Source organism: Lepus europaeus, chromosome 6, assembly GCF_033115175.1.
Source record: "Lepus europaeus isolate LE1 chromosome 6, mLepTim1.pri, whole genome shotgun sequence".
Classification (NCBI taxonomy): Eukaryota; Metazoa; Chordata; class Mammalia; order Lagomorpha; family Leporidae; genus Lepus; species Lepus europaeus.
In genome coordinates this window covers 63,779,288-63,799,026 of record NC_084832.1, presented here as the reverse complement: position 1 = coordinate 63,799,026, position 19,739 = coordinate 63,779,288, and the positions used below count along the sequence as shown (strand labels likewise).

General features: G+C 36.2%; 1 long non-coding RNA gene across 18 annotated transcripts in view; it reads left to right on the top strand.

Moving 5' to 3' along the window:
• Window positions 1–19,739, top strand: part of LOC133761667 (uncharacterized) — a 123,317-nt gene that overhangs the window by 78,784 nt on the left and 24,794 nt on the right. For 15 of the 18 annotated variants that reach the window (XR_009866201.1, XR_009866199.1, XR_009866208.1 and 12 more), the window contains 2 exons: window positions 935–982; window positions 1,964–2,109. This is a non-coding gene — a long non-coding RNA (uncharacterized LOC133761667). The remainder of the gene's footprint in view (window positions 1–934; window positions 983–1,963; window positions 2,110–19,739) is intronic. The other 3 variants (XR_009866206.1, XR_009866200.1, XR_009866197.1) reach the window with 1 other exon arrangement.

Sequence of the window (19,739 nt, the reverse complement as noted above, 5' to 3'; positions counted from 1 at the left end):
ACCAGGAGAAGCACCTGGCTCCTGGCTTCGAATCAGCGCCATGCGCCGGCTGCAGTGGCCACTGGGGGGTGAACCAAGGGAAAAGGAAGACCTTTCTCTCTGTCTCTCTCTAGCTGTCTCTCACTATCCACTCTGCCTGTCAAAAAAAAAAAAGAAAAAGAAAAAATCATGCAGAAATATGAGACAGTAATAGATGAAACATAGATTGCTTAGGGGATTTGCCACAAACATTTAATTGAGGAAAATACAAAAAAATTTAATATGGGCTGGCGCCGTGGCTCAATAGGCTAATCCTCCGCCTTGCTGCGCCGGCACACCAGGTCTAGTCCCGGTCGGGGCGCCGGATTCTGTCCCGGTTGCCCCTCTTTCAGGCCAGCTTTCTGCTATGGCCAGGGAGTGCAGTGGAGGATGGCCCAAATGCTTGGGCCCTGCACCCGCATGGGAGACCAGGAGAAGCACCTGGCTCCTGCCATCAGATCAGCGCAGTGCGCCAGCCACAGCACACCAGCTGCGGCGGCCATTGGAGGGTGAACCAACGGCAAAGGAAGACCTTTCTGTTTCTCTCTCTCACACTATCCATCCACTCTGCCTGTCAAAAAAAAGAAAAATTAATATGCAGTAGTGAGAATAGTTTGTGTAAACAGTTGCTGTTTGATATGCCTTCTGAGAATACCAAGTTAACTCATCATTCTAAGACTTCATAGTCTAGAATTACTTGTTATTAATATCAATTCGTAATCCATTACTGAGTAACTTCTAATAAAAAAAAATTGAGAGCTACTATTTGGGTTTATTTTTACAACAAATTAAGGCAGGATTGATTTGTTATATTAAAATATTTTGGGTGATTTCTAGTCTTTGTCTTTAAAAGTATATTTGTATTTTTGTCTGCTTACATTTATTTGTTTCCTTCTTGACATGTTACTTGATGAAGATGTCTTTTGAGGGTGCACTTCCAGATGTAAATTCCACTTTTACCAAGGTAAAAAAAATTTTTTTTCGTTGATTCACCTTTTTTGCTGGTAGAAAGACAAAAATCTTCACATGTTGAATATATTCAAAAGTTTTGTTAAACATTTAATTGTATTGCCTTAAGTTGGCTTAGGAGAAAAATACATCTTTGTGTTTTGTGAACTGTACACTGCTGGGCACCAACTAAGCTTTTTATTACAGTTCTGATTTAAAAATAAATTTTACTCAAAAGTTTCTAAAAACATCAACATCAGAATCTATAAACATGGGTTTCTTTTAATGTATTTTTCTAAAACTTTTTTGTATTCTTTAGGTGTTAATGTGTATTAAAAACAAAACAAAAAAAAACCTTGGAGTAAAGTAGCAGCACATAATGGTTTGTGGAGTTTAAAAAGGTGCAGGCCATATTGTGCTGCCTCAAAAATACAAGGATCTGATCTTCTGAAGAAAATGTTCCTTTTTATTCATAGCTCTTATGATACATAGCAATGTCAGCAGTGCCTTAGCAGCACGTAAATACTGGCGTTAAGATTCTAAAATTATCTCCAGTATTAACTGTGCTGCTGAAGTAAGGTTGGCCATACTCTACGGTTGTATTTTAATATAAATGTTATTGATGTGTTTTCAGTTTTAGTAATAATTAGTTTTCAGTATTCTTAATTTCATGTTTAGCATGATTCTGTAAATATAAGTTAGTACATAATCTTTTCAGATGTATTATGTCTACTAAAGTTGTATACATTTGTCCCCTAATATCCATGGGAGGTTGGTAGGTCCTCTGCAAATACCAAGTTCTGTGATGCCTTCGTATAAAATAGTGTAGTATTTGCATATAACCTATACACAACCTCCCATATATTTTAAGTCATGTCTGTAAATGCTAAGGAAATAGTTGTTATTCCCTATATTGTTTAGGGAATAATGATAAGGGGAAAAGTCTGTACAATGTTTAATACAAATGGAGTTTTTTGAAAATACTTTTGATCTGTAGTTAGTTGAATTCATGCATGAGGAACCCAGATACAGAGAACCAATGGTGATTACAATTTAATGATTGTGTTGAATGTCATCAAGTGATTCCTGAAAGAACTTGTGCAGCTTCAGATGAATTTATTTTACTAAGCATGTTTATTCAAGGTAAATATTCAGATTTTTTACTTAAGATAGTACATGTACTAGTTTTCCCTTTGTTTTAAAATTAAACATTCTTGTCTAACAGATAAAACATATATTTTGTATTTTGAATAGAATTCAAGAAATACTGCTTCATAATGTTTCTAAATATTTCCTTATATGTGAAGGGGGGAATGCATCAAAACATATGAATTAAATTCTGAGTCTTAAAATGCACATAAGGAGCAGGTGTATGGCCCACTAGCTAAGATGTCCATGTCATATCTATTTGGTCTTATACCAGCTTCAGCTCCTGACTCCAGCTTCATACTGCTGGGTGCCTGGGAGGCAGCAGTTACTGCTCAAGCAGTTGTGTTCCCGCCATTCATGTGGGAGATTTGAACTGAGATCCTGACTGCAACCCAACCCAATCCCTGCCGTTGGGTGGCATTTGGGAAGTGAACTAGCAGCCTCTCAAATTTTAAAAAATGGGGTTTTTATGATACACTTAATAACAGCTGATTGGTTAGATAGATAGATAGATAGATAGATAGAAAAAAAGATATACGTATATAGATATAAGTGTGTATATATAGAATTTATTTATTTAAAGGCAGAGTTACAGAGAAAGACACCCACCATCTGCTGGTTCACTCCTCAGACGCTGCAATGACTGCAGGTGGGCCAAGCAGAAGACAGGAATTTCTTCTGCATCTTCCATGGGGTTCAAGGGCCCAAGGACTTGGGCTATCCTCCGTTGCTTTACCAGGAACGTTAGCAAGGAGACGAATTGGAAGTAGAGCAGCCGGGATTTGAACCCAGCACCCATAACAGACACTGGCTCTGTAGGCCATGGCTAAACCCACTGTACTGCAGCTTAATAAGAATTTTAAAGGTATAAAATATCTTACAGAATAACAGTGTAGTCATTGGGTAGTTAAAAAAAAACCTCAAAATAATTTGCTACAGATGACAGATTAAGATTGTAATCTTGTGTCTTCAAACTATCATAGTATATTGTTCTTACTTTTTTTTTTTTTTATGATTTATTTATTTATTTGAAAGGCAGAGTTAGAGAGTGAGAAACAGAAATCTTCCATCTGCTGGTTCATTCCCCAAATGGCTGCAGCTGTCAGGGCTGGGCCAGGCTGATCCACTGGGTCTTCCACGTGGGTGGCAGGGGCCCAAGCTTGTAGGCCATCCTCAGCTGTCTTCCCAGGCAACCAGCAGGGAGATGGCTTACAAGTGGAGCAGCTAAGACTCAAACCAGAGCCCATACGGGATGCTGGTGTTGCAGGCGGGAAACTTAAACCTCTGCACCACAGTGCTGGCCCCTCCGCTTTTTTTATTAAATGTCTTAACTCCTTAGCTGAAGACTTTTGACCAAGTGAAAATATGAAGATCTTGTTTAGTTTTTTATATATATACTATTTAACTTCAGAGTAAGACAGTTATGATGGTAGCTATTAACTTTATAAATACAGTAAAACAATTTAATTGGGAGAAAATACTTTCTTTACCTTCTGTTGCCTACATCTGATATTTATAGTCCTTAAATAAAACATTGACATTCAGGATGACTATGTTTGTACAGTGTACCATAACTGATGTTTTCTACAAGAAATATTTTACTGTTTGGTTTCAAGCAGAAAATCTACAGTATAAAATCAGTTTTTAATATCAGTCATAATTGTCTTTTGGAAATCCTATTTAAACTGTAATTTAAAGATTATATTCAAGGGGTAAAGGATCTTCCATTTAAATTCAAATTTGAAGGTAAGAAATAATATAAGAGAAAAACTCTAGCTTTAAAAAAATTTTCACCTTTTTTACCCACAATTTTTTTCCCCAAAATAAAGAAGCAATACACTATACACAGGGTCTTTTTGAAGTTCATGGAAATTGCATGTTATGCAAAAATTGTGCATGGATTATTTTTCAATTATGTTCTCCACGAACATTTTGAAATACCCTCACATATGTGGTGGCTAGAATTAAATGCCAGCTCTTATATGTAAATAGTATTGCCTTGGTACTCTTAAAAATCATTCATCACACTCTTAACCTGTTTCCTTTATTTCCTTTTATCCACTATACAAAAGATTAACAATAGTTTTTGGTTTCATGCCTAGAAATATTTATTGAATGAATTAAAGAGTTTGTCCAATATACTGCCCAATATTTTCCAGAACAGCCTAGAAGTTGTTTTTGTTTTTTTATATTTGTGTTTCTAAATGTATGGATGTATATTTAGTTTTTCTTTTAAGTTAATCCCAAATAATTCTGGTATTGATCATTTTCAAACTGTTAGTTGGATTGTGAGATGATGAGTTTGGAGCTGAGAAGACATCAAGCAAGCATCTAGGAGGTAGTAAGATGAATTTCAGTCATTCAGCAATTCATTTTGTATCTTGTATTCAAATACAAATCTTTTTTGAGTACACAGATGTATATGTGATAGCAGATTTGAAAGATTTGCCAAAGACTGAATTCCACATTTAACATTAGAGGTTTTCTTCAATACAGTCTGTATCCTTTTTGTTAGTATAGAGTTAACAGCCACTAAGCATTCTTGCCAGTAGATGCACAAGTTAGCCATACTTGGATTAGCAAGGTTTTACTTTCATAATCCATGATTTTCCAGTTAATCTATTTAGAATTGACATTCTAGATGAAATTGATTTTTTTTTTCCCCTTTTGCAGGTGGATATTACTGTTTCTTCCTCGTGGAAAAAGTTTTAATTCTGAGTCTTGTTTTGTCGTTGAATAATATGAAAAGGGAATAAAAATACTGCCTTAAATTTTTTTTTAAGATGTATTTATTTGAAAGGCAGAATTACAGAGAGGCAGAGAGAGAGAGGGGTCTTCCATCTGCTGGTTCACTCCCCAAGTGATTGCAATGGCCAGAGCTGAGCCAATCCAAAGCTAGGAGCCAGGAGCTTCTTATGGGTCTCCCCTGTGGGTGCAGTGGCCCAAGGACTTGGGCCATCTTCTACTGCTTTCCCAGGCCATAGCAGAGAGCTGGATCAGAAGTGGAGCAGCCTATATGGGATGCTGGCACTGCAGGCGCCGGCTTTACCCGCTACGCCACAGCGCCAGCCCCTGCCTTAAACTTTTGAAATAGATTTGTATCTAGAAAGTATATAGATATATCACTTGGATATCTAAGAGAAAGAAGAAAGAGACCATCATCAGTACATTCTCATGTATTAAAAGTTTTTTTCTCTGTCAAAGGATTTTTTATAACTTCTGTTTTATTACTATTAGCTTGAGCCTGTTTAATACAGAACTAAATCCTCCATCAGAAATTTAGTAGTTTATGTTCTTACCTTGTTTATTAAGTACGTCCTAGGTGTTTCTAATTTTCTTTGTTTTTTTAAAATACTTAAAAAAATATGTTGGAAGAATAAATGTTTAAACTTTTTATATTAAAATTGATGTACAAGGTGAGAAGTTAGTTGCTATTTTTTGTCTTTGTTATACTGAAAATTAAATTCACCATTTAATTCCTGTTTGGGCTTACTTCTTGATTATTAATATACAGAATTCATGTAAAAACTTCATAAGTAATGCCCTTAGATATTGATGAGTACAGATCCTCTCTTTAGGACTTTGAGTAACCTGAAATTTATTGTATTCTTGTGATTGGATTTTTGTGTTTTGAAGAAATGTAAACTGCCTGAAGAGTGTTGTTATTGTTCATATGTCTCTTATGCTCTATGGGTAGATTTTGAGAATTTCTGACCTCCCAAAAAAGAAAAATATAAGCTACCTGTATATTAAATATTCCTCAGTTTGATTGTTGAATCTATTCTGCATATCTTTCTTTTATAACTTAAAACTTTCTTTTATCTTAGCCTGAGTGACTCAATTTAAGTACCCCATAGTTGGCTTATTTCTATATTTTATTATTTTATTTTTTAAAGATTTTTATTTACTTATTTGCAAGTCAGAGCCACACAGATTGAGGAGAGGCAGAGAGAGAGAGAGATCTTCCATCTGCTGGCTCACCCCCAGCTGGCCGCAATAGCCGGAGCTGCACCAGTCCGGAGGCAGGAGCTTCTTTCGGGCCTCTCACGCGATTACAGGGTTCCAAGGACCCGGACCATCCTCCACTGCTTTCCCAGGCCATAGCAGAGAGCTGGATTGGAAATGGAGTAGCTGTGTCCCGAACCAGAGCCCATATGGGATGCTGACACCCCAGGCCAAGGCATTAACCTGCTGCACCACAGCGCCGGCCCCTATATTTTATTGTTTTATAATCTTTGGGAATACTTATGCTTATAGATCTAATAGTTCCAGAAAATACAAATTCTTATAAAACTACTCAGACTTTTTTTTCTTTAGTCTTAATAGCTAATGATAGTAACTATAGGGTAACTCCCTTCCCCCCTCCTCCGCCCCACAGAAATACAGAGCTCTCATCTCCTAGTTCACTACACAATGGCCAAGATTGGGCTGGATTGGGAATATTTAATGTAGGTCTCCCACATACAAGTGGCAGGAACCCAACTACTTGAGACATCACTGTTACCTCCCAGGATCTGCATTGGCAAGGAGCTGGGAATCAGACCCAGGCACTCTGATATGGGATGTGCACATCTTAACTGGCATCTTAACTTCTAGGCCAAATTCTCATTCCTTTATTTTAAAATTTCCATGTGATTAGTTTAAATACCATTTTTGTGGTGAGGCTATCAGTCTAGTATTTGTTGTCCTATACGTCAAGAAAACTTAAATACGTCACTTAAAAGAATTTGTAAATTTTAACTTAGATTTTTATATCAGTTAATATTTTCATTATTGTCTTGCCAGTATGAAAATACTAATTTTTGACAATTAGCACTAATAGATTTGAAACATTTGTATAGAGAGGGATACAAATTTATTCTATTTAAAAAGAATAGTCGTCATGGAACAAAACAGATAAATCCCAGCCTTCATGGAGCTTACATTCTTGGGTGTTGTAGGCAGGTAATGGAATGAACAGAAAACTGGTAGATGCTACTTGTGATTTTTAGATAATGTTAAGTTCTATAGGAAAAATTGGGGAAGGAGGGAAATGTGTAACAAAAGTGTTTGAAAAGACCATAGAAGTACATTTTTAACTATTATGGTCAAGAAATGCCTCACAGAAATGACATTTAAACAAAAGCAATAAAAGAACATTTCATGTAACTGGAAGAAGAACCTTCCAGGCAGATAAAAAGACCCTAAGGCTGAAATATTTTTGGTGTATACAAGGAACAGCAAGGTGGTATATGTGTCTGATCAAATGTACAAAAAAAATAGTCACTGAGAGGATCAAATAGTATATAAGCCAGATCTTTTATGGGTGTTTAAGCTTTTAGCTAATCTACAAGATTGTTTTCCACATTTCTTTAAGATAACCTTGACAACTTTATGTAGTTCAGCTTATTTGACCTTTAAGATAGGATAGTTATTTTTATGACTCTGACTCAAGGTTAGAATTTCCATATGAGACTATTTAGAATACAAACAAAATGTTTAAATAAATAATAGGTAAAAGTATAATCAGGTTTTTACAAATTGTTTTTTGATAGCTCTGAATTGTTTTCTTCTTGATCACTTTAGCTGGAGTCAATGCTAATGGTTCCAAGAAACAGTGAATTTGTTCATGGTGTACATATACCCAAATGAACCACAATCGTCTTTGATCCCTCCATCATTGTTTCTCGTTTTTATTCAACAGCATCTTAACCAAGGAATTCTTTGGCTCTGATTATTTTAGTCTAACAAGTTCATCTACTGTAAATACCACTAATTTAATCTTCCTAAATGACTAAAACTCAGATAGAGTAAAATTCAAGCTTTTTAGCTTAGCAGGTTCCCCATGATCTTTCCCAACCTTTCCTAACTTGTTTGTTTTTTTTTACAAATTGGTTCTAATTTATTCATTTTTTTCCTTTGTGCCTTGGTTTTATGCCATTTCGCCAGCCCAACTAATTTCTTCCCAACTATTTCCAATACTGCATCTGATTTTTACAGATTAGGCTAGATTTCTGATGTGTGCCCATGATTTAACTTTAACAATTGGCCAGCACTGTGGCATAGAGGGTAAAGCTGCCGCCTGCACTGCTGGCATTCCATATAGGCACTAGTTCAAGTCCTGGCTACTTCACTTTGGTACCAGCTCTCTGCTGTGGCCTAGGAAAGCAGTGGAAAACAACCCAAGTCCTTGGGCCCCTGCACTCACATGGGACACCCAGAAGAAGCTCCTGGATTCAGATCAGCACAGCTCCGTCCATTGCAGACATTTGGGAAGTGAACCAGCGAATGGAAGACATTCTCCCTCTCTCGCTCTCTGCTCTCTGTAACTCAAGTAAAATAAATCTTAAGAAAAAAAATTTTTTAACAATCTCTTATTAATCATTCTTCTTCCCATGATATTAACAAATTATATCTGTAGTCCTTAACCTTTGTACATTAACTCTCCTCAACAACGTAGCACTTCTATTTATTTATTTGAGAGGGAGAGTTACAGACAGAGAGGTCTTCCATCTGCTGATTAAATACCCAGATGGCCCAAGCCAAAGCCAGGAGATTCTTCTGGGTCTCCCATGTGGGTGCAGTAGCTCAAGCACTTGGCCCATCTGCTGCTGCTTTCCCAGGCCATTAGCAAGGAGCTGGATCAGAAAAGGAGCAGCCAGGACACAAACTGGCTCCCATATGGGATGCCAGCACCACAGGCAGAGGCTTAACCTATTACACCACAGCATCAGTCCCACAGTGTAGCACTTCTAACATAGTTGTGATTCATCTTAAATATATTAGCAGTATAAATAAATGTTAAAAATTTTAAGAAACAACTTGAAGAAAATCAAGTGGACTAAGAATTCAGAAGTTCTAAACACCAGATTCCAGGTTTTCAATAATAATTTTACACTGACAGGCGATTTTTTAAAAATTTCTCAAAGTTACATATGAATGAGCAATTTTCAGGATTTTAGCACAGCAAGAGAATACTTTCAGTTTTCTACCATTGTGAAAATAAATGCATTTTAGGAAATACTCCATATGTTTATTATACTATTAATATTAAAAGACCAGCAGAATTTTTGTTTAAAAATATTTGAAAGGAGAGAGAGATTTTCCTTCCACTGGTTCACTACCCAAATGGCCACAACAACTGGGCCTGGGCCAGACTGAAGCCAGGACCACCTACCAGGTCTCCCACATGGGTGCAAGGGCCCAAACACTTGGGCCATCTTCAGCATGCTACCTTCCCAGGCCATAGCAGAGAGCTGGATCTCAAGTGGAACAGCAGGGCCAGTGTTTTTGTTTTTGTTTTTGTTTTTGTTTTTTTTTTAAAGGAAATCTCCATATTGCTTTACCCCAGTGGCTGCACTAATTTACATTCTCATTAATTGTGTGTAAAAGTTCCCTTTTTCTACATCTTCCCCAGCACTTGTTTGTCTTGGGTAATAGGCATTCTGATGGATGAAGTGGTATCTCACTGTGATTTTCATTTGCGCTTTCCTAATGGCTAGTAATATTGAGCATTTTTTCCATATATTTGCCATTTGTGTTCTAAGAACTGTCCAGGTTCTTTGCTCGTTTCTTAAACTGGCTCAGCTGTTTTGTTGATTTTTTTGAGTTGCTGATATATTCTGGATATTAATCCTTTGTCAAATAAGTAGCTTGCAAATATTTTTCTCCCACCATGTTGATAGCAGCACTATTCACAGTAGCCCAAATAAAGAATCACCTAGAGTTTCCATCATTATATTAATGGATTAAAAGATGTAGTGTGTATATGCACACACACGCACACACACACAATGCAGTATTATTCTGATGTAAAAATATAATGAATCATTTGCAGCAAAATGATTGGGACTTCAGGACATCATGTTAAGTGAAATAAACCAGACACTGACAAATACAGCATGTTGTCGCTTATGTGATGGAGCTTGTAGCTTAAATTAAAAAAAAAAAAAAAATGCCTGGGTATATGTATCAGTTTTGCTGCAAATGCAGTGTTCTCACAGTTTGTTTTAAATTTTTAGCAAAAAAAATTTGATAGGAATTATGTACCACTATAGTGTTAATGATTTTGTAGCTATTTTTAAATTTATGAGTGAAGTTTAGCATCATTTCATTTGAGTATTGTTTATAGCCCTTGCCTGTTTTTCTGTTGAGCTATGGCCTTTTTATTTGTTAAACTATTTTACTTACTGAAGCATTAAGCCTTTGGCTAATGCAAATTAAAAATGATCTCAAAAAATAAGTGGAAAAAAGAAAAGTGGTAATAAATTAACTCAGAAATAAACAAATATTTTTAAAATAAGATTATTTAGAAATCATTTTCAGCACTCTGAGTTCTCAAAGTAGTGTTGAAAAGGAATTTGAGAACCCCAGTTCTTGGATAAGAGAGTCATCGCCATTTCTCCAATCTTCCAGCCCCTAAAACGTCTAAAGGTAAGTAAAAGAAGTAGGTATCTTAATTTTGAAACTGTATTAATAAATAATGAAATACAAATTGATTTATTTTGTAGTTATAAATACTTGATAATGTGATGCAACTTTTAGCTTAAAAATTAAGATTTTTCTCTTAAAGAGGAATTTAATTTTTCTTAGCATAACCATAATACATAGAGATCTTAGGAAAGGCAAAAAATCTCATTTAAAATGACATTTCTTTCAAAATCAAGTAGTAATTGCCTTACATCCTTCTAGTTGCATAATTGAATTAATGAATTTATATCCTAATCTAATGCATTATAGTCCTAGGGATGAGAAAGAGCTTTTTTAAAAATTTATTTCAAAGAGTTACACAGAGAGAGAGAGATCTATCTACTGGTTCACACCCCAGATGGCCACAATGGCCAGAGCTGGGATGATCAGGAGCTTCTTTAAGGTCTACCATGTGGCTGCAGGGGCCCAAGGGCTTGGGCTGTTTTCTGCTTTCCCAGGCCATTAGTGGGAAGCTGGATTGCAAATGGAGCAGCAAGGACTCAAACCAGCATCCATATGGTATGCCAGCATGTCCAACAGTGGCTTTACCCTCTGTGCCACAGGGCCATCCCCAGAGCATCTACTTTTAAGGAAGCAATAGGGGGATATGTTTCTGGTTTCCCCTAAAAATATTTGTATTTCATTTATTTGAAATTCTCCAAATTCTGGCATCAACCAGGTGGAAGCCAAGAGAAAAGAACTTAGGTTTCCCACATGAGTGGCAGGCAATTACCTGCCATCACTTAATGCCTTCCAGGAATGCACAATAACAGGAAACAAATCAAGAGTGGAGCCAGGACTCAACCCAGGCACTAATAATAAGATTCAGGTATTCCAGACAGCATCTTGATTGGAAGAGCAATCATATGCCCCTGAAATTCCTTTTGAATCTGAATTCTATCATTACATATTTAGTCAGGTTTTTAAATCAATTTTGCAAGATTATAACAGTACATAAAATTGAATTAGTTTTTCAAGATACATTAATATAAGGATATGGGAGATGCATCTTGTTTACCATGTGACTACTGAAATATGCTCAATTTGCTCAGAAATCTAATATGTATATCAAATTGTGAATTTTTTGTACTCAATCATTAAATTTATCAACAAACAACATTTCTAAAATTCTGTAATTCACATTTGGTAACAATTTTTCTCACTGTTAATGATAAATACTTGTGGATATTTCAGTTTAAACATTATAAACTGTAAGCACAACACTATGCAGTAAATATTTGAATACACTGAATGTTTTTTCAGAATTTGACCCATGTTTCTGACATGCTGTTAATTTATAGTTTATCTAGAGAGGCAGGTGTAGTAGAGCCTGAGAAATAATTGGACTAATTGACCAAAGAAACTGTTATTTGGACATCTAGAAATTTGCTTGTATTTAAGGAGGAAGGAATCAAAACAGTCTTACAGTACGGATTTCATGTTAGGCCTTATGCCACTTCTGTCAGCATTTTGGTGGGTGTTACATCCTTTGAAAAGTTAATATAGGGCCAGCCCCATGGCTCAATAGGCTATCCTCCGCCTTGCGGCGCCGGCACACCGGGTCTAGTCCCGGTCAGGGCACCGGATTCTGTCCCGGTTGCCCCTCTTCCAGGCCAGCTCTCTGCTATGGCCCGGGAGTGCAGTGGAGGATGGCCCAAGTCCTTGGGCCCTGCACCCGCATGGGAGACCAGGAGAAAAAGCACCTGGCTCCTGGCTTTGGATCAGCATGGTGCGCCAGCCGCAGCGTGCCAACAGCAGCGGCCATTGGAGGGTGAACCAACGGCAAAAGGAAGACCACTCACTCTCTCCCTCTCTCACTGTCCACTCTGCCTGTCAAAAACAAAAAAAAAGTTAATATAGAAAAAAGATACAAAAAAAAAAGCTTCAGGTTTATAATAATTATGCTGCCATTTTTAAATTAGTGATTCTTGTGTGTATTTAGATGCCTCTAAAACTCAGATTTGGAGCTTTAAAAAGATTTTCTTTCTAGAAAGTTCTAAATAGGTGTGACTTCAGGGAAAGTTTAGATTTTAAAATGCTCCCTATATTTGTTTAAAAACTGAATTCTTTCAATGTACTTTTCCTTATTTTCAGTGGTATCAGGTGATCATGAGGTTTATGTAGCCAAACAATTTGGCTAGAAATATAATTTGGAGTCTATAGGTAAAGGCCCAACAGATTTCTAAACTAGCATGCAAATCCCTCATTTATTTAGGTTTTAACCTAAATTAGGCTATTGCTGTTTGTTAAACATTTGTTTCCCCAAACCATTGTTGATAGGCAGCCTTGGTATGTGATTCATGTTAGGCCACATGTAGAATATAGTGAACCAACTACCGTATATTCAGAGAATGGGAAGAACATGAGATGTTCAAATATCACAAGAAGTGATTAGGTGTACTGGAAAGCTTGCTTGTGAAAGAAAAGAAATCTTTTTGGCTTATTCTTCCTTGCATTGGAGGCCAAAGCAAGGTTGAATTTCAGGTGGGCAAAAGTAAAATGACAAGAGCTTTCTAGCAGCTATGGCTGTATGGTTTATGGAAATAACTATTGTAGGGAGACCATAAAATTGGTGAAACAGAAAAAATGGTGTTGATCAATGAGATTTTAAAAACCTCTTTTGGGATGAAGAGGAGCACATTAGCTAGAATTAATCCTTAAAACTATTTGTGCTAACAGCACTTTTGGCTAAAGGAAATGATAGAAAAAATATGAGGTTTTTTATTTAACAGTTTGTATCAGAAAGCACAATTTTAACAGGACGGACAGTATCAAAGGGAGGTACTTTGCAAAGCTCGGAATCAAAGTTTTCAGAAGCATGTATCGTTTGCTTGAGAACCATGGAATAAAGAAAATGCCAGAGCTGGGAATATAATTTTTAAATATTTCTAAAAGCTTTCTATGTTTTAGCATTTGTCCTCAAGTAAGAATCCTGGGAGGCTGTTGGAAATCCAGTGTAGATCTGAATCATTAAGTAGTTATTTCCCTTTTAAGACTTCAAAGGAGAAAAGGGGTGAAGAACTTGGATAAACTAACAGGAAGCAATCAATTCCACACTCAGAGTTTTGATTTGGGGAGAACCGAGTTAAAGTGTCAACAGGACATTCTTTGATGTTTGCATTCTAGGATGCTTGGACATTAAGATTGCAGAGCCATGCCTTGGGCTTAGAATTAACACTTGGGATTTTCTTTCCGTAGTGAAATAAAGAGGGATTTATCTTCACTTGCAGCTTTTCACACCACACTAGGTACTTGATGGATGCTCATTTATTAAGCAGAGTGTTCCTAGGAAGATCAGTCTTAAGTCTGAAATTGGCAGTGAGTCTTGTTGACTGGCATCACATTTGCAGGAAATATTCTGTACTGTCTGCTAGTCTTCTGAGCATGAATCATTGTTGAGATGATTAAACAATGCTATGGCTTGAGAAGATAGTTTTTATATCTTTTATTTCAGGCTCCTTAGTTTTTACAGTTGAAATAACTTTTCAGACTTCCTTGGGTACTCTTCCAACCTATATTCATGTATGAGGACCTTGATGTAAGAAAGAATTGTAAATACAATAATGAGTGTCACTCTTGGCATATTTGTGTATGTTTGCCCCTCTGAGAAATAAGCTAGTAAATTTTTATTTACTTTGAGTAATTATTTTACTGAAAATGACTCAAACCTCTCAAAACATCTTAATACCTACCCTACAAGTTTGTTGATTTTTCTCAAGTATATGTGGAAATCATTCAAACTTTATCCTTTGCTAGAAACTTATATTTATTAATTCGATCTTCACAACTTCCATATGAAAGAACTGTATTATCCCCACGTTAGATTAGAGGTAAGAAAACTGAGTCATGGAAATAGTGTGCCTAATTTCATAGAAGTCGTAAGTTAGGGAGTAAAGATTCAAGCTCAAGTGGTTTGATTGCAGAGTTGATGCTCTTGGACTAACTTCTACAGTTTCTATCTTAGAACTAATGAGGCAGGGACAACAAAACTATGTAAACACTAAGCAATAAAATAGAATGACAGGGAGACTTTAAGGTAGCGCTTATGTTGTTATCCTGCTTAATCCTTCAGCCACAATAATTCAGGTCTTTCACACATTGTATTGAATGTTTCCATTATAATAGAAATCGGGGGTGGGGGTGGGGGGTAGGAGTAACCTTGTCTTTCCAGAACTTGTTCTAAAAGGGGCAAAAGTATTAGAGTTTAGTAACTGATACCTTTGCAACCTATATTTCAAGGTCTGTCTTAAAGATAAGTTTGTATCTGGAAATAACTGATACCTTTGCAACCTATATTTCAAGGTCTGTCTTAAAGATTTAAGTTTGTATCTGGAAATACTGTATCAAGCACAAATTGTCAGATATTCCACGGTGGCAAAATTGTTTACTACCAAGGAAGCATGCACCTAGAAAAGTGTTTCAATAACACTGAGATGTGTGTATATGTTCTTGCTCTTATTTGTGGTCCATGAATATACATGCATACAGACAAATGAGTCAGAGCCCTTCCCTGAGAAAACTACCTCTATCCAACTGCCCAGAGTAAATCTACACAATTTATAGATCATACTTGTTTTTCTTTTAAGATACCAAACCACCAAATTTCACTCTCATCTCACTTAAGCATACTGTAGCTTGTCAAACTCAATAATTAGAAGAGAAATTACACTTTGGTAACTAAATGGTACATCTAAATTGTAAACTTATTTTAGACACCACTTTTTCAGTATTTTGTACCAGTTTAAGTATTAGCCTTCTAGAAAGTCTTAATCACTATTTTTATTCTGCCCATTAGGAAATCCAGGTAGTGGGACTATTAGGAATTGCTATTCAGCCTTTACAAATTTTCTTAGATATTTTTTCAGAAAAGTACACCTATGTCCATGCATACACACATGGAAAATGTAGTTTCCTTTTCTGTCACCCTTAAAATAGTGTCATTACTGCTATGTGGTGTCATTACGATTATGTACTTTTAAGTTTCTCCTTTAATAGCCTATAAACCTAATGAGCTTGAGTAGGGAAACTGCATTACTTCATGTCAATTGGAGGCTCTATAGTAAACAGTTAATAACATAGTAATGTGTTAGTTTCCTTTCTAATTAAAATTCATCAATATCGGCCAGTGCCACAGCTCACTAGGGTAATCCTCCACCTGCGGCGCCGGCACACCGGGTTCTGTCCTGGTTGCTCCTCTTCCTGTCCAGCTCTCTGCTGTGGCCCGGGAGTGCAGTGGAGGATGGCCCAGGTCCTTGGGCCCCTGCACCCGCATGGGAGACCAGGAGGAAGAACCTGGCTCTTGGCTTCAGATCGGTGCAGCGCGCCAGCGGCAAAGCGCCGGCCGTAGCGGCCACTTGGGGGATGAACGAACAGAAAAAGGTAGACTTCTCTCTCTCTCACTAACTCTGCCTGTCAAAAATAAAATTCAATATCAATGTTAGTATGGCTACTGAGTTAAAAGCATCTCATTGATATATCTCCTAGGTTCAATTAGATTAAATTTATAGATTGCCAGCATCACAATTCACTGAAGCATCGGAAGCGAGATGAGAAGCAGTATTTGCCAAGTTACGTTTTATGTATAAAGTTAAGTCTTGGTAAGGGCTCTTTTGAGATGCCAAGCTAGTTGAGTAAATTTCACCAAGCTTATTTTACCCCCTGGGCAACAGTGACAAGAGAAACACTCTTGTAAATCTTAAGAAAACTTGTGGCCGGCGCCGGGGCTCACTAGGCTAATCCTCCGCCTGCAGCGCCGGTACCCCAGGTTCTAGTCTGGGTCGGGCTGTGTACCGGGAAGGCAGTGGAGGATGGGCTAAGTGCTTGGGCCCCTGCACCCGCATGGGAGACCGACCAGGAGGAGGCACCTGGCTCCTGGCTTTGGATCGGCACGGCCATTTGGGGGTGAACCAAGGGAAAAAGGAAGACCTTTCTCTCTCTCTCTCTCTCTCTCTCTCTCTCTCTCTCTCTCTCTCTCTCTAACTCTGCTTGTCAAAAAAAAAAAAAAGAAAGAAAGAAAAAAACTTGTCCCTTTAATAGAGTAAAATGGGTTCCCAGATGTTTTTCTATGAGTTATAAGAAAGCACTTTGGAATACAAGAATCTCAGCTATGCTACTGTCTCAAGATTCAGGGTTTTGGAAAGTGTTAAGTACTTTAAGAAGCATTAAGAGTATTTAGCAGCTAGAGGTTTTTTCCTGCTATATTGTTTATCAAGTTGATCCCTATGTTGTCTACATTCAGATGCTTTGCCCTGTGTGGAAAATAATCTTGTTTTTGGAATTTTGTTTGAGGACCTAGTATATTTCCAAATCAACTGAAGCTCTGTCCTTGTTATATGTAACCTCTTGGATTGATGTCATAACATGGCCTTTGTTGCTCTTAATAATTGATTCCTCTCAAAATAGGCATGCCCTAGGTGTCAGTAAAATATTTGGGTATTTTTAAGTTAATGTATATTCCTTTATAATTTTTCTGACATGTTTGGCTACAAGGATTATTTTTGTTTTTAAGCAATTTTCTAAAATTAGCTTCTCATTGCCAGTTAAGACTCTACCTTCCTCTTTTTTATGTAAGCAAAAAGCCCTAAGACACTGTTGTATTAGAATAAGATTTGAACTTGACATCAGTTCTCATACAATGCATGGCACAGTGCCAACCTTTAACTTGAGATAGATAATTTCTCAATAGAATTTATCCAAAGAATTGAACAAGGCCTGAGACCGGCTAATGAAAAAATCTAACTTCATCTTCAGTCCAGACCTGCATAATTATTAGTTATGGGAGATCTTTGAGTAGTTGTGAATTTCTTTTATTTTAAGCTAAGTTTATTATGTTTACATTTTTATTATATTCATTTATTTGTCTACAGAAAGTATGATTTTACAATTATGGTCTGTAATATATTTTAAGTTTTACTGCATAAAAAAAGTGATGTTAAACTTTATGAAATCATGTGATACATAATAAGTATCCAGTATTTATTTTGAGTAGTAGTGAATGATTTAGATCTGTTTTGTCTAATTGGTTTTGAAAGGTAAGTCAGAATTTTTCTAAATTCCATTATTAGCAATTTTACGATTTTAGAGCCTTCTCTGTTTTCAAAATGTTTATTTTTAATATTCTGTATTTTTATACTCAATTTCCCAGTTGAAAAGATAAAGTTCTTATTAAATTGGTAAAATAAATTGTTAATTAAAATTTTCTCTACTGTTAATTTGATTGTTACTCCTGTGCTGGAAACATTACTCATAATTGGTATGTTTAAAGATATTTAAAGTTCATCGAAGAATTCATAAATGAGTAAGAATCGTGCAAGACGAAATATATACTAACATTTAAAAGTGAAAATCTATTACATTGACTTGATGATTCTAATCATGAGAATCTAAATCATTTTCTACTGCTGTGTTCTCATTTTTTAAAGTCTTAGACAATGTAATCCCATACTGAGTTCTTATTCATTAATGTGTACAGCTGCTCATTCTAACAAGTCACTTTGTTCTGAGGCAGTTGCTCTGTAACTGTTCAGTGTCACAGGATGAATTTATTAAAACATCAATTGAACATATGTAGGAAGCTAAAACTTTCCTGCTGGTTTGGAAAACCATGAAATAAGGCAGAAGTTATATTGTGGTATAATTAAATTCTTTTTTTTTTTTTTTTTTTTTGTAAAGATCTATTTCTTTGTTTGAAAGGCCAGGGACGGGGCAAGAGAGCTTCCATTCATTGGTTCACTCCCCAAATGGCCACAAAGGTCACGCTGGTCCAAGCCAAAACCAGAAGCCCAAAACTCCATCTGGGTCTCCTACAAGGGCTACAGGTTCCAAGGGAGCTGGATCAGAAGCTTACCAGTCGGGACTTGAACAGGTGGTCTGTTATGGGATACTGATATTGCAAGTGGCAGCTTAGCCAATTGAGCGACAATGCCAGCCCTCATAAAAGTTTTTTTATTTGTGAATATTGTGCCAAAAATGTTTTAGATAGCTTTGTAATTTTGCCAAAGAGATGACAATGTATACAGAATCTTAAACTGTTCCTGTCCCAGAGAATTTAAGTATGGTCAGGTTCAAATACTTGAAAACTGGTTCTGCTTTAGCTAGTCATAAAGCCTCAAGCAGGCAAGTTGCTGTCTCTCTCCAAGCCTTTAGATTTCAAGAGATTGAACTTGGCTCTGTTTTGTTCCAAATTGTTATGATCCTTGAAGAGAGTCCCCAATGTATCCACTTTACAAATGTGATGTACACTGACATTACTTGCAAAAACAGAATGGAAAAGTTAAATAATGTTGTAGATTTATGTGGAGAATTAAATTATGTTTAACTTTTCCACTGTAGAAAAAAATGTTATATTTGTTTCCCTTATCCTTTGTCATATTGACACCCTAACTGTACAAGGTAATGGTTAACCAAAAGGAAAACTACTACCACCACTGGAAATTGTAGGAGAGGCACTATAAATGAAAAAGTAATGATAAATGAAATTTTAAAAGCATCATCGGACAAAATATTTAAGATAATGGGAAAATCTGGAGTGCTGTATAATTTAGTATTCTGAAGTTTATAATCTTAAATCTTATTTGAATATTTTCTTAAAAAATTATTTCAGTATATTTTCATACCTTAATAAACATAGTATGCAGAAAATCATTAATTTTTATGAGAATTATACTAAATAGGTATAGAAGTTCTAAGAATTCTGATGAATATGTTTTATGCCCCTTGTAACTCCAGGGTATTTGATTTTAATTTTTCTAAGACTTTTTTAATAAGTAGAGTGCAAGTGAGTAATTCAAGCTAACTTAGGATTCAGTGTAAAGAATTCCAACATTTAAGCAAAATTTGACTTTATTCCATACTGAATGATGATGTATTCATGATTTCACTGATTATTTGTACACCCTAAAGGATTCAAATTACAAACCTCTTCAGTTATAATATAGCAAGCCATGTACTTGTAAATCTCCTACTGCCAAAAATCATCTGAGTGAGAGGGGATTGAATTATCAAAAGTGGCTGCTGATTTTGATCATGACTGTGGTGTGTATAAATGATAGAGTAGGGCAATTTTGTTCTTAGGTAAATAAATTTTAATAAAATGATGGTCCAAGGGTGTGAGAATTTGAGTTTTTTTTAGTCCATAAGTGATTATGAATATAGTTTCACTTCATCAAAAGAAATTA